This window comes from Notolabrus celidotus, chromosome 1 (genome assembly GCF_009762535.1).
Source record: "Notolabrus celidotus isolate fNotCel1 chromosome 1, fNotCel1.pri, whole genome shotgun sequence".
In the NCBI taxonomy this organism is placed as follows: Eukaryota; Metazoa; Chordata; class Actinopteri; order Labriformes; family Labridae; genus Notolabrus; species Notolabrus celidotus.
The window spans coordinates 37,896,509-37,909,830 of NC_048272.1; the positions used below are offsets into that span (position 1 = coordinate 37,896,509).

Sequence of the window (13,322 nt, forward strand, 5' to 3'; positions counted from 1 at the left end):
AAAATGCCAAGATCAGCACTGAACTGATAGTTGAAATCAGGATCAGAACATCCATAGTTTTTATGGGTTATCTATATTCTACTACCTTACAGTTTAGATGCCTCCTGGTGCTTCCTATGTAAAAACATTTGCAGGGACAGGTGAGGCGCTATACTACATGTGGAGAACTGCAGTTTAGGAGTTGTTTGAACGTATACACCTCTCGTGTTCTTAGGTCTATGAACTCCTTCTGTTGTATAAAGTTGGAGCAGTGGTTAAATGTAGATTGCTGACATTTAAAAGTTTAATAGCTGAAAAGCAGGAGCAGCTCTGAGCAGCTGGAAGACAAACTCTATTTGTTCCTCTGGTAAAGTTTCACAGACTCAGATTTTTAAACTGTTCTCACTTTCTTGTTGTTGGTTGTGTGGTGATGGTAGCTCTTGGTTGGAGGAGGGATTCATCCCATTCTTAAAGTAAACAAGGCTTCAGAGATTTCTTCTCTCTCTCTCTTCCCTTTCAGCCTATCTCAGTCTCTCACTCCTTCACACCAGGCAAAGGGAGGGTCTCCCTGCTAGGCATGCATGAGTCGGGCATGCCTTCATGAGTCACAGCTATGCCGACCACATTTCACTTTTATAAGTCCAGCTAGAACGCTGTAAGGGTTTGAAGGGTGCCTTGGGGACTGGGACCTATAGTACTGTTTCCAACATGTCATACTTAGCTTGACAAACACATGAGTGGTTTTTATATGAACACTGCTGTGGAGGCTTCCCTCATCATGAACGTGGTGTGGTTTCAGCAGAAAGTAACAAAGATGGCAGACCAGCCCCTGTAGGCTTCTCTGCCCCTCGTGCCTGGATTGTGGTTAACACAGCAGTGTGTGCCGAGCAGAACCTTTGGCTTTAAAACCGGTTACAGCAGCGACGCAGTCTGTGTGAGCAGAGCAGCTATCTGAACACTGCCGTCTTCACTCTGTGATACAGCATGAGTGATCCATGTAGTCATACTGACATCATAGCAGTGATATTACACCAGGCATAAACACAATGACTACATTACCCATTAGTACTGGGTGGTGTTAAACCCAGCCCGTGTTAGTGGGTGTTTTTCTGTATTGCCCAAAGAGGCAGCATTGAGTCCACTCTGATGGATGGGGGATTTTATCACCACTCTTACTGGAGGAACATCTTTTAGCCTTAAGGAACATGCTGCAAATCATTAATATTTGTAACCACCTCTCTAAGGTGTTGGCTTTCTCTTACACTAGTTAAAACCATCGACTGCACAATAAATGGACGTAGTATCCGTGACGTCACCCATCTGTTTCTGTAGCCCTGTTTTGAAGCCAATCGTTGGTGGCTGCCCTATTGGAAATGTTGAACCTTATTGCTGTGTGAGGTAAAGAGGTGGGCCTTTAGCCTTCTTGCTAACAGCTACAGTGTTACCGCCTGTCAATCAAGTCAGCTGTGCCTCTCATAATGGAAAACTTGTAATCTTATTATCCCCTACCACCATAGAGAAATGAACTAGTCTGACTAAAATCTTTTTTTGTACCAGGCTGTAAACATGTTAATTTCTGCTGTAAAGATCGTCTTTTTCAATGGGTGTGTATGTGGTTTCTGGTACTTCCGGTCAGCCTCAAGTGGACACTCGAGGAACTGCAGTTTTTATTTGTCTGAGTATTAATCATGAGCTTAAATGAGCTCTTACTCTGTCTGCTTCACATATATGGAAGCAGTTAGCCATCCCCAGTTCATTTGGGACATGATACAGATTCTCCTGAATGACATTCCTTATGCATTCACATTTTAGGACATTGTGTTTTTGTTATTTTTAAGAAATAAACAATGATTCATCTTCAATCATTGAAAAAAACTTCAGCTGCAGTTACATTTTCTGGCCACTAAGGAAAACATTAAGGTCTAACTAAAGCTGCACATCTCTGCTGCCACATTCACGCTCTACAGTAGATTTGTTGTATGGGTTGTACATTGCACACTGATAATGTACCGATTCAAGCAAAAGTAACCAGGGTGTGACATAACCTACTCGCAGGCTTGACAGCAGAATGCTTGGGGCACGTTCACATATTCAGGAGAGAGGGACAAAGCTGAAAGTCAGCGGTCAGACCTGCTCTTCCCCTGAGATAGATGATCTACATGTCATGTTTCCTCATGAAATACTGTATGTCCTGCTGTCTTTGTTCACTCACTATGAATCTTTGTGGCAGATAATGCCCACAGGCTGTTTTTCAGCACGCTGTAACTCACTTCACCTGAAATCTTCTGCAGCGTAGCATCAGTTACAGGATTTAAAAATAACGTCATAGAAATTATCAATCCTGTAGTTGTTTGTGGAGGACATCAGTGTTCATGTCAGTCTGTTTCAGAACCAGAAAAAAAATCTCAAAATACTATTCGATAAGTATTGGCAACTATTCGACGATTATTCGAATGATCCCCCCCCTTCCCCTCACACACGCACGCATGCCTGTCCCATTTACAGCTTGTTAGTGTGGCAGTCTCATTAACCAGCAGCAGGACGAGGTGCTGCTAGTAGCGGGCACTGACAGCGTCTGTCTCCATCTTTATGTCTGTGTTTCTGTGACTCAGCGTGGCGTGTGTTTATATTTTACAGCCATGCTCAGTCTCTGGATAAACATGTGTAGTAGTGTGAGATTCAGAAATGGAGAAAATCACTGTGACTGTCACTAATGTTTTCTTCATTTTTTGCTATTTAATGCCGTTAGCATTCTTCTTCTTCTGTTTGCTAATGCGGTTAGCAAACAGCTTTAAGACCTTCTATAGCCACCGTCTGGTGGGAACACCGTAATACAACCAGGTACCGGTAAAAACGATGAAAAATTGTACTTTTAAAATCAGAAAATATTCAAAGTAACTGTTCGTTTTTTTCAAAGAGAACGAATATTCAAATATTGGAAAATCATGACCTATCCCTACTATTTTCATATACAAAATTTTGACAACGAGAAGAGAAGCTAAAAAAATCCTCAATTAAAATATCTGATAAACCTAAGTTTTGTTTTCATTAACAAGATGAGAGGAAAATTAAATGTTAGTGAAGAACCGTACGACATTCAAAACCTGTTATATTCTCCCTCAATGTGTGTGTGTGTGTGTGTGATCTGTCCGGTGGAATTTTACGCAGGTAAAATGTTAGAGAGTGAAATGTTGCAGATCTAAACACTTGCTACATCTTTAACACTGTCATCAGTTAATTGAATTAAAGAGAGAATATTTTGACTAAAAGTAATGTAATTCTTTTTTTATCAACTAAACCTAGACTGACATGTTTTGAATTTTCGTCGACTAAAAGTAGACTACAAATTATTATGCAAGTTGCATTTTTTGTGAATATTTTTGAAAATATGTTAACAGTTGTTTTTAAATCAAGAAGTCAAGAAGTCAGATAGTGAATATATTTCCTTAACCTACGTGGTTAAAATGATGATTTTTAAAGTACATTGGCTGCATTTTCAGATAAATGCAGAATCTGCAGAAATGAGTGTGCCAAGTTATTATGTAAGTTGGTGATAAGAGCATATAACTTATACAAATAAAAGCTAGGCACCATTTTAAATGTTCTATTGATTGAAAATAATATTTACTACAACTGTATTCAAACTTCTTTAGATTTGTATATAAAATAAAACTGTTAATGTCTTTGAAACATTTCAAATCTAAAGTGTTTCTCAAATGACCAATATAACCTCCTTTTCTTTCAGTGAGGGTCAGAGGTCACTGGTAAACAGATTTAGTGAGGTTTCTGATGACTTCTCTGCTGACTCTGTGTGCTGCACCTTGTATAGCTTCCCAAAGAGGCTCTTTTGAGCTGTGTTTCTTTCCATCACTGTAATAATAATTTGGAACACAGTGTACAGCTATGGAGGGCAAAAAAGACTAAATATGATTAAAACTAATCAGTAATTTCATCGAAGGACTGAAGGCTCTTACACACTGCAGCTCCACAACAGCGCCGCCATCACTACACCTTTATACTTACTCACTGCACCAGAGACGGCTCTATGTGTGTGTCCGAGTGTGTGATCACACATCGCACTACGGCATTGTGGAAGCGGAAGAGTGTGTGTGTTAACGAGTCGTGGATTTTTAACACACAGCGGGAGCACCATATACACATACACACACACACACACACACACACACACACACACACACACACACACACACTCAGACATGCACATACACACAGCGCTATCCGAGGGAGGATCAGAGGTGGAGTGACTTGGCCCATCATTACGCCTGCGTGCATCACACATTGCAGAGGAGGCGTAAACATCCCTCCTTTAAATGGGGGCAGATGAGTGTTATGGCTGAGACTAAGTCTAAAAGAGCAGCCAAAATGAACCCTAGTCAGGTGTGTGACAGTGTGGGAGAAAACTCAAATTTAAGAAGCTTCCAAATACTGATGATATCAAACTTCTTTCAATACTGTCATATTTCAAGTTGCACTATAGAGACACAAAAATGTGTTAACATTTGAGTGATTCGTGGCAAAAATAATAGTGAAATAAAGTTAAGAAAGAGCATTTCTTTACAAAAACAACCTGAACCATTAGTCCTGGAAAGAGAAAACCAGGCGATGAACATGTAATGGTTCTTGACAGGTCAGTTTACAGATATTGACAAGCTCCTGGAGAAGATAAATTGTTTTTTATAAAAGGATCATTTGTCAAAGGTGGCCTCATGTTGCTGGTGAATTCCCGACAGCCCCCTGATAATGAAGAAGCTTCTGGCTTTGGATGGTTTGATGGTACCTTACGCCAGGGGGTTCCCAAACTTTTCAGCCTTGCGACCCCAACTGTCCCTCAGACTGATTTAATGTGGCTTCATTTAGCTGGTCTGCAGAAAATAAGCCTACCTGTATGTGTCTGTGTTTCCTGTGCCGTTATGAATTAAACTACTGCTACTGATGCTTTTGATTATTAACTGTTAACTAACTAAGTCATCTGGCAAAAAGAAAGGCAGAAAACTCATTATATTTTATATTTTCAAGGTTTTATTTAAAGTTTAGGTACCATTTTTGTCGATATTTTTTACTATAATGGGTAAAATGTACTATTTTTAGATAACTTAAAAAAAAAAAAACATTCTGGAAGACATCTCATGACCCCTCATTTGTGTCTTGTGACCCCCAAGAGGGTCCTGACCATAGACTGTATAAATAATGGACGTAGTATCCTTGATGTCATCCATCTGTTCCTGAGTGCTGTTTTGAAGCCAATGGTCAGCGGGAGCCATATTGGAAATGCTGAACTCATCTAAAAGAGTGTGACGTAAAGAGGCGGGGTTTGAGCCTCCAAGCAAACAGCTATGTGTTCTCGCCTATCAGTCAAATCAGTCATGTCCTTATTTGGGCAAAAACTCATAATCTTAATATTTTCTGAACCGTTCACCCCATGCAGTGTGTGCTGATAGAGAAATTAGCTATGTAGAGCCAAGCCGTTTTTGAACCAGGCTGTAAACATGTTTATTTCTGCTGTAAAGATCATCTTCTTTGAATGGGTGTGTATGTGGTTTCTGGTGTTTCTACAGCCAACCTCAAGCGGATTCTCGATGAACTGCAGTTTATAACACTTCCGCATGGGCTTCATATTTTGGGACCGGAGGTTGCTGCTTGGTCTCCACTCTTTAGGAACCCTTGCTTTACGCTGCTGTCCATGCTCTCTAGTAATGCCTCACAAGCCAAGATGTTCAATTTATTTAAAGAGGGTAATGCCCACAACATCAGTAAACACATTTACAAATATAATATTTGATAGATCAGTAGCAAGTGGGCATACGTGAGTGCTAAAGAGGCAACTGTGTCCACGTTCCCAAGAGTCCTCTTAACATGCACCTTATTTATCAGCCTGGATGAGTGTAGTGGTACAAACTTTACTGGTCTTATTTGTAATGTGTAGACATACGTTACCATCAAACTCACTTTAAAAAAAAATCCAGCACACTACAGAGCTCCTGCAAGCTATGGAGTGATCCAACACAGGAAGCTGTAGCTCTCAGAGTCTGATACAACATTTGTCATAACTTGACTGAGAGTCATCAGTGGAGCATGAGAGCACTGGAGCAGCCTAACAAACTGGTTCTAACTGCCTCCTCTTCGTCCTTGTGGTTTATAACCATATTACACTTGGTTTGTGAAGTTAATAGCCTGCCGTGCTGTTTCTCCTTCACTCCACTGTAAACAACACAGCAATAACACACAAGTTTTCCCAATCAATGGGCTTACTCAGGATATAATTTGTTTTAGGACTTTATATCAGGATATAATACCATTGAAAAAGCAGCTGTCATAAATAAATGATAGTAATGGTAAAGAGCGGTCCTTACCCATTGTGATTGAGATGTATTACTCGGCTCCGATAATGTGAATTTCTAAATTAGGATGTATGATCAGTTAGAAGTTTACGTTTCATCACCTGATTTTAGAAAAACTTTACAACACCCATCCCTTGTAGAACTACCTGACTGACTTTATGTTATAGACCTTCTTTATTTTACTGCTCACATGCACACCATGTGGGAGAATCTCTGTGCTAACACATCAAAGTTAATACAAATACAGCACTCCTGAAAATATTCTTCATTTTAAATGATGGTGACACAATGGATTTGAGAAAGAAGACTACTGTACAGCAGCAAACCGTTCAGCCCGCATCCCCCAAAATATAGGTGCCAAAGACTTGTGAACCCCACTGTCCCTCGAAGTGGTTAAATGTTTCTTCATACTTCAAAATTTGTTTACAAAGCAGAGTCGTTTTAATACACTTCATTAAATATACTTTCAGGATGTGGGTAAAGGAAGAGCAAAGAGACAACTTCTGCTGTGCATTTCTAACACGTTTAATGTCCACCGTGACCGTAGGACAACTGAACACTGAATAACCGTGATGCATTCACTGCACTGTGGGAAACTATCACTCTGCCCATAACCCTAAGTAACCTTAGAGGGGAGAGCACAACTCAAAAAAAAAATACTAGACTTAACTGATACACAGTATACAGTTTTATATATCTTTGTTGTACATTTAGATCAAATTATGCAAATAACCTCAACCTGAGAAAAATAAGAATCTACAAACTAAAACTTCACAAAAAGCTCATCTTACACAGAAGACCTGCTTCCTGTTAGCACCGTCAGAAATGATGGATTCAAGAAGCTTATCAGAAAACTAAATCCTGATACAAACTAACAAACTGTCTTCAACTTTTAGGGCCAAAAACCTGCCTTTAAATTTAAATTTAAATGATATAATGATTTGGTATTTATCGACTGATATGAAATATTTTATCGTGATAGCATCATTTTCAATATCACCCAGCACTACTCGCGACCCTGGTGTCTGGCGACCCCAGGGGGTCTTAACCCACACTTTGGGAACCCCTGCCATACAGCACTGATGAAGATTCAAGTCCCACTATTGAAACTGAAACTGTTATTCTCTTCATTATCTGAAGCATGAGGCCATGGATGTCCTCATGTGAAGTTACTGTTGACCTACAAGCACGTCACACTTTGCATTTCACAGTTATATTTCCTGTTACTGATGTCAAGAACAGCACAACATGCTAAGAAAGAAACCCTTTAAGAAACAGATGAGAGACTCTTCACAGTGTGTGTGGTAGACTCATGTTTGTTGTCATTTTAGCCTAGCTTAGCACTCAGACTGGAAGCTAGCTAAGAACTGTTGACTTTACAAACATTTTAAGGGCAGGTGAACCCCAACACAAACAAAAAGGCAGACAGTCTTCACCACATTGTATAAATAACAGACACATCCATTAAGTGGTTTGTAAGCTAGCATTCCTAAGCCTCGGGTTAAGCATTTTGTCCACTGCAATCTTTGTTTTCAAGAGCCATGGCTATATTTGGATGAGGGGTGGAGCTAAAGAAGTGCACAGAGTTGGTAAACAGCAAGTTGTCAAAGTGTACAGTCTGTATCTGTGACACTTTACAAGCTAACAAGCAAGGTTAGTTAAGCGCAGTCATCCATAAGTGCTAACATGACGAAAACACTGCTAGACTCTCACTGAGCAGAGGCTTCCTGAGCGGTCTGTTAGCACAATAAACTGCACAGGGACTAATACTCCTCTGATGTTTGCATAAATAAATCCCTAAAGGAACCAACAACACAAACACGGCCAACACTTCAAGTATCTGAATAAACTGAGGCGATGACTAGAAGTATGGCACTCAGAGCCACTTCCAGTTTTTGGCAGTCTCATGAGGGCTCAACTTCTGCTAAACATGGCCACATGGTTCTGACATATGATTGTGGTGTTAGCTGTGTTAGCTGTTATGTAAGGGATGATGTATAGTGAGTGGGTTGTTACAGCAGAACCCTTAAAAGCAGGAGGACTCATGTTTAAAATGTCCTCATGTAAATGTACGGCCAGAAAGGCTGGATAGATTCTCATTTTCTGGGCTGACTAATATTGATATTTGAGTTCATGTATGTTAACAATGTACAGTTCATGAACATACCTATCGTATAAATGTTGTCTGTGCGTCCATCTTGCCAGCTGAAGTAACCATATTATCATATCTTATGTAAGCCTATACTACATATCTCTGCTCTGCAAGATAATAATAATAATAATAATAATAATAATAATAATAATAATAATAATAATGATAATAATAATAATAATAATAATAATAAAAATAATACTTTTATTTGTATAGCACTTTTCAATACAAGTAACAAAAAGCTTCACAAAAACAGTAGAAACAGAGACAAGTAGAGAGGTAGAATCAGCCACAAGAATTTAAGCCAATGCCAAAGTGTTAAAAACTGCAGTTCATCGAGTGTCCACTTGAGGCTGGCTCCAGAAGTATCGGAAACCCCATACACACCAATTCAAAGAAGCCGATCTTAAGAGCAGAAATAAACATGTTTACAGCCTGGTACAAAAGACGAGTGTAGCCTGGATAGCTCATTTCTCAATCAGCACACACTGTACGGGGGACAAATTTATTCATGACGCAGCAATTTCAATGATATTAAGATTATGAGTTTTCCATTATGAGAGGCACAGCTGACTTGATTGACAGGTGGGAACCATAGACTGTAAAAAATATGGACGTAGGATCCGTGACGTCACCCATCTGTTTCTGAAGAGCTGTTTTGAGACCAATCGGCTGCGGCAGCCATATTGCTTCTGTGGAGCCAGTGTGACGTAAAGAGGCGGGCTTTGAGCCTCCTAGCCAACAGCTGCAGTGTTCCTGCAGGCAGCTGTGCCTCTCATTGGAAGACTAGTAATCTCAATATCTTCTAAATTACCGAATTAGAAAAAAATTCAACCCCCTCACAGTGAGAGGACATCGAGAAATTAGCTATTCAGACTACACTCATCTTTTGTACCAGGCTGTAAACATGTTTATTAACGCTGCAAAGATCGTTTTTTCCCCATTCATGTGTATGTCACTTCCGGTACTTCCGGAGCCAGCCTCAAGCAGATCCTCGATGAACTGCAGCTTCTAACACTTCCGCATTGGACTCATATTTTTAGACCGGAGGTTGCCGCTTGGTGGGAACACTGTAGCTGTTGGCTAGGATACTCAAACCCCGCCTCTTTACGTCACACTCAGTTATGTTGAGTTCAGCATTTCCAATATGGCTTCCACCAACGATTGGCTTCAAAACAGTGCTTGAGAAACAGATGGGTGACGTCCTGGATACTACGTCCATTATATATACAGTCTATGGTAAAAATATTAAAAAATAAGAATACATTCACAAAATAAAAGCTTTACTATAAAAGGTGTGTCTTGAGTATATCCTGTATAAATAATCAACGTCTTAACCATGACGTCAGCTATCTGTTTCTGAAGCGCTGTTTCGAAGCCAATTGTTGGAGGGAGCCATATTGGAAATGCTGAATTCAAACTAAATTCTATCGAGTTAGTGTGAGGTAAAGAGGCGGGCCTATAGCCTCCTTGCTAACAGTTACAGTGTTCCCACCTGTCAATCAAGTTAGCTGTACCTCTCATAATGGAAAACTCTTAATCTAAATATTGTCGAAATAGCTGCGTTATGAATAAATTCACCCCCCGTACAGTGTGTGCCTATAGAGAAATGAGCTATCCAGACTAATCTCGTTTTTATGTACCAGGCTGTAAACATATTTATTTCTGCTGTAAATATCGTCTTTTTTGAATCGGTGTGCATGTGGTTTCCGGTACTTCCGAAGCCAGCCTCAAGTGGACGCTTGATGAATTGCAGTTCTTAACACTTCTGCATGGGCTTCAATTCTCGAAGCCAGAGGTTGCTGCTTGGTCTTGAGTAGTGAAATTAAATTAGGGACTGATATTTGACATCCCTTAGTAGCTTGCTTTGTCGCTAACTACTCAGGGTAGGTTTATCACAGCTTGTCTGAATCAAAAAAGTGTGGTTAATGAGACACAGGGATTAAATTGGATACCATTAATTTGTTGATATTATAAAGGCCTAAACTAGGCTAAAAGCTTAGAGGAGGTATAGTTTTTAGTTAATGGTGAAAATATTAAGCAGATTAAAAGCTGACTTTTGTGAAACATCAAACTTCTGGATAAACATTAAGTCAGTGTTGAAGCTGAAGCAGTATATTGATGGAAGGTGGCTTGCAGAAGCTCAACAGGCCTCAAACTGTGCTGGACCAGTACGAAGAGAAACTGAAACCAGACTCTACGGCAGTTTCAAAAAATGCTCCACTTTCACCACATCTAAGCACGAGACTTACATACATGCTCACTGCTGCATGCCTGCTGGCCTGTTTGCATTCATACATTTTTCTTGCAACCAGGAAAATCCTTTTTACACACCACACAAACCCATCGAGGATATTTTACAGCTTTAAAATGAGATTACCCAGTTTCCTCTTCCTTTCACATAAATGTGCATCACATGTCAAATACCAGACTGTAATAGATTGGTGTAGTAAAGCTTATCTCATCTGAGAAAAACGGAGCTCAGATACAATATATGATATTCAATTATTTGCACACTGTTGCCTCTATCATATAACAATAGACATCATAAATAGTCTACTTGGAATTTGCTCCCTCGAGTCATCAGGTTTGCTGAATCTGTTCACAGCTTTCAGATATTACTGAAAACACAAACACACAAGCCTTCATAGAACCTCCTAAAGTATATCATTTCTATGGTTCTCTGTCTATTGCTTTGTTTGTCTGACTATTTCTGCACATGTATTTTGATTCTGTCTTGCTTAGTTTAATTTTTTTCTGCCTTTTAAAAGTGCTTTATAAATACATGTGTACTTACTTTCTTACTGACACAGAAACAACATACTCTGAAGGGACTGCATCTTATGTGTGAATACAACAGTTCCTCAGAGCAGGGGTTCAAGAATGCCTTTTTTTTTAAGTTGTTTAAAAATATTTATTATTATTTATTTTTGTTTATTTACCATGTTTTCTTATGTTCATCTTCCTGTTAATTATTATTCTGTGTTTAGTATTTGTTTATTATTGTATTTTTTTGTACTTTTATTTTTTCTTCTCTTTGTTGGTTTTGTATTACTTAAATATAATTTGTTAACTTGTGGTGAACAAAGAAATACTAAACAAATGCAATAAAAAAGTTAAATGACAAAGTTATCTAAAAATAATACATTTTACCCATTTATAGTAAGAAATATCTACAAAAATAGTAGCTAAACTTGAAATAAAACCTTGAAAATATAAAATGTAATGAGTTTTCTGCCTTTCTTTTTGCCAGATGACTCCTAAGTTCAGTGTTAGTGAACAGTTAATTATCAAAAGCATCAGTAGCAGTAGGTTCATTCATAACGGCACAGGAAACACAGACACATGCTCATACAGGTAGGCTTATTTTCTGCAGACCAGCTAAATGAAGCCACATTAAATCACTCTGAGGGACAGTGGGGGTCGCAGGCTTAAATAGTTGGGAACCCCTGCCCTACAGTATATCATTTATATGGTTGTCTGTCTATTTCTTTGTTTGTCTGACTATTTCTGCATAGCTATTTTGATTCTGTCTGGCTTGGTTTCATTTTTTCTGCCTTTTAAAAGTGCTATATAAATACATTTTTAGTTACTTCCTGACAAAGAAACAACATCCTCTGAAGTGACTGCATCTCATGTGTGAAAACAGTTCCTCAGAGCATTAAAGGTGGATGTGTTATTGCATCATTTTAGAAAGACAGCACAGCGAACACATCAGCTCTACTTACAGCTTATTTCAAAATCAACTTGAATTGGTCCTGCTATTTTTCAGAACAATAGTTTTAAGATATGTCATCATGGAGGACTATATCTGTTATCTATATGATTCTGTGCAATAGAAAGGATGCAACCCATAGCTACAAACTTTTTATGCCAACACAATTATGTTTAACATTTACACATGAATACTTTCCTTTCATCCCCATGCATTTATTAATTCTACTGTATATGACACAGAAAGCATGATGATGATGATGATGATGATGATATGGCATTACATGTAATGATCAGTGTAAATGTTTCAGTCATTATGCTGACTATGACTGAAGGTCATGACAGATCTCCAGCCTCTCATTCACCATAATGTAATAACAGTGTGAAGTCTGGGCAGCTAGGGGGAGCATGAAAGGGTTAACGTTCAGGCGCGTAAATACTCTTCATCGCTCTGACGGGCTTGTTCACCAAAGGAAACACGATTAACAAATCATCTATTACCAATTAGACACCATGAGAGCCGCCGAGCAGCATGAAACACACAAAACAAAGCGCAGAGCCGAGGCAGACTCGTGGAGCAGCAAGTCCAACAACAGGAGGGACAGAAACATGATGAGGACAGGGATCCGGATCAGACCACAACAGCATATGTACGGAGGGGAAAGTGATGAGCCATACATACACGTTTAATCACTATGAACCCGTGCAGCTCACACTAAGAGGAGCAGATACAGATAAATAAGCTCAGTGTATGGATGATATACTGTTGTTGTATGAGCTGCTGGAGCTTAAGGGATCCAGTCAGCCGGGCTATTGTCAGCCATTCTGCCGCCTGGCAGGAAGGCTGCTCGGGGCTCAGACTCCGGTCGTGATTTGTAACCGTGCTTTGTAAAAACAGCAGCACGGTTACAATGTAACAACACTTAGATACAATGTAAGCAGAATATGTGTCTGAAGGCGGTGAGGAAGAGGAAGAAGAAGAAGGAGAGACATGAGCAGCGAGGCTCGGCTTCCCCCGCTGCCTCTCCTTGCAGCGGGTCCGGCTCTCTGTGGGGCTCTGCGGGGACGTTTCAGAGCCATCAGGCGCCATAAAAACACGAAGCCCGCACAGAAATCCC

General features: G+C 39.6%; 1 protein-coding gene across 2 annotated transcripts in view; it reads right to left on the reverse strand.

The window, feature by feature from the left end:
• The window catches only part of phf2 (PHD finger protein 2), a 50,854-nt gene that overhangs the window by 36,799 nt on the left and 733 nt on the right, over positions 1-13,322 (reverse strand). The gene's annotated exons all lie outside the window — the stretch shown is intronic.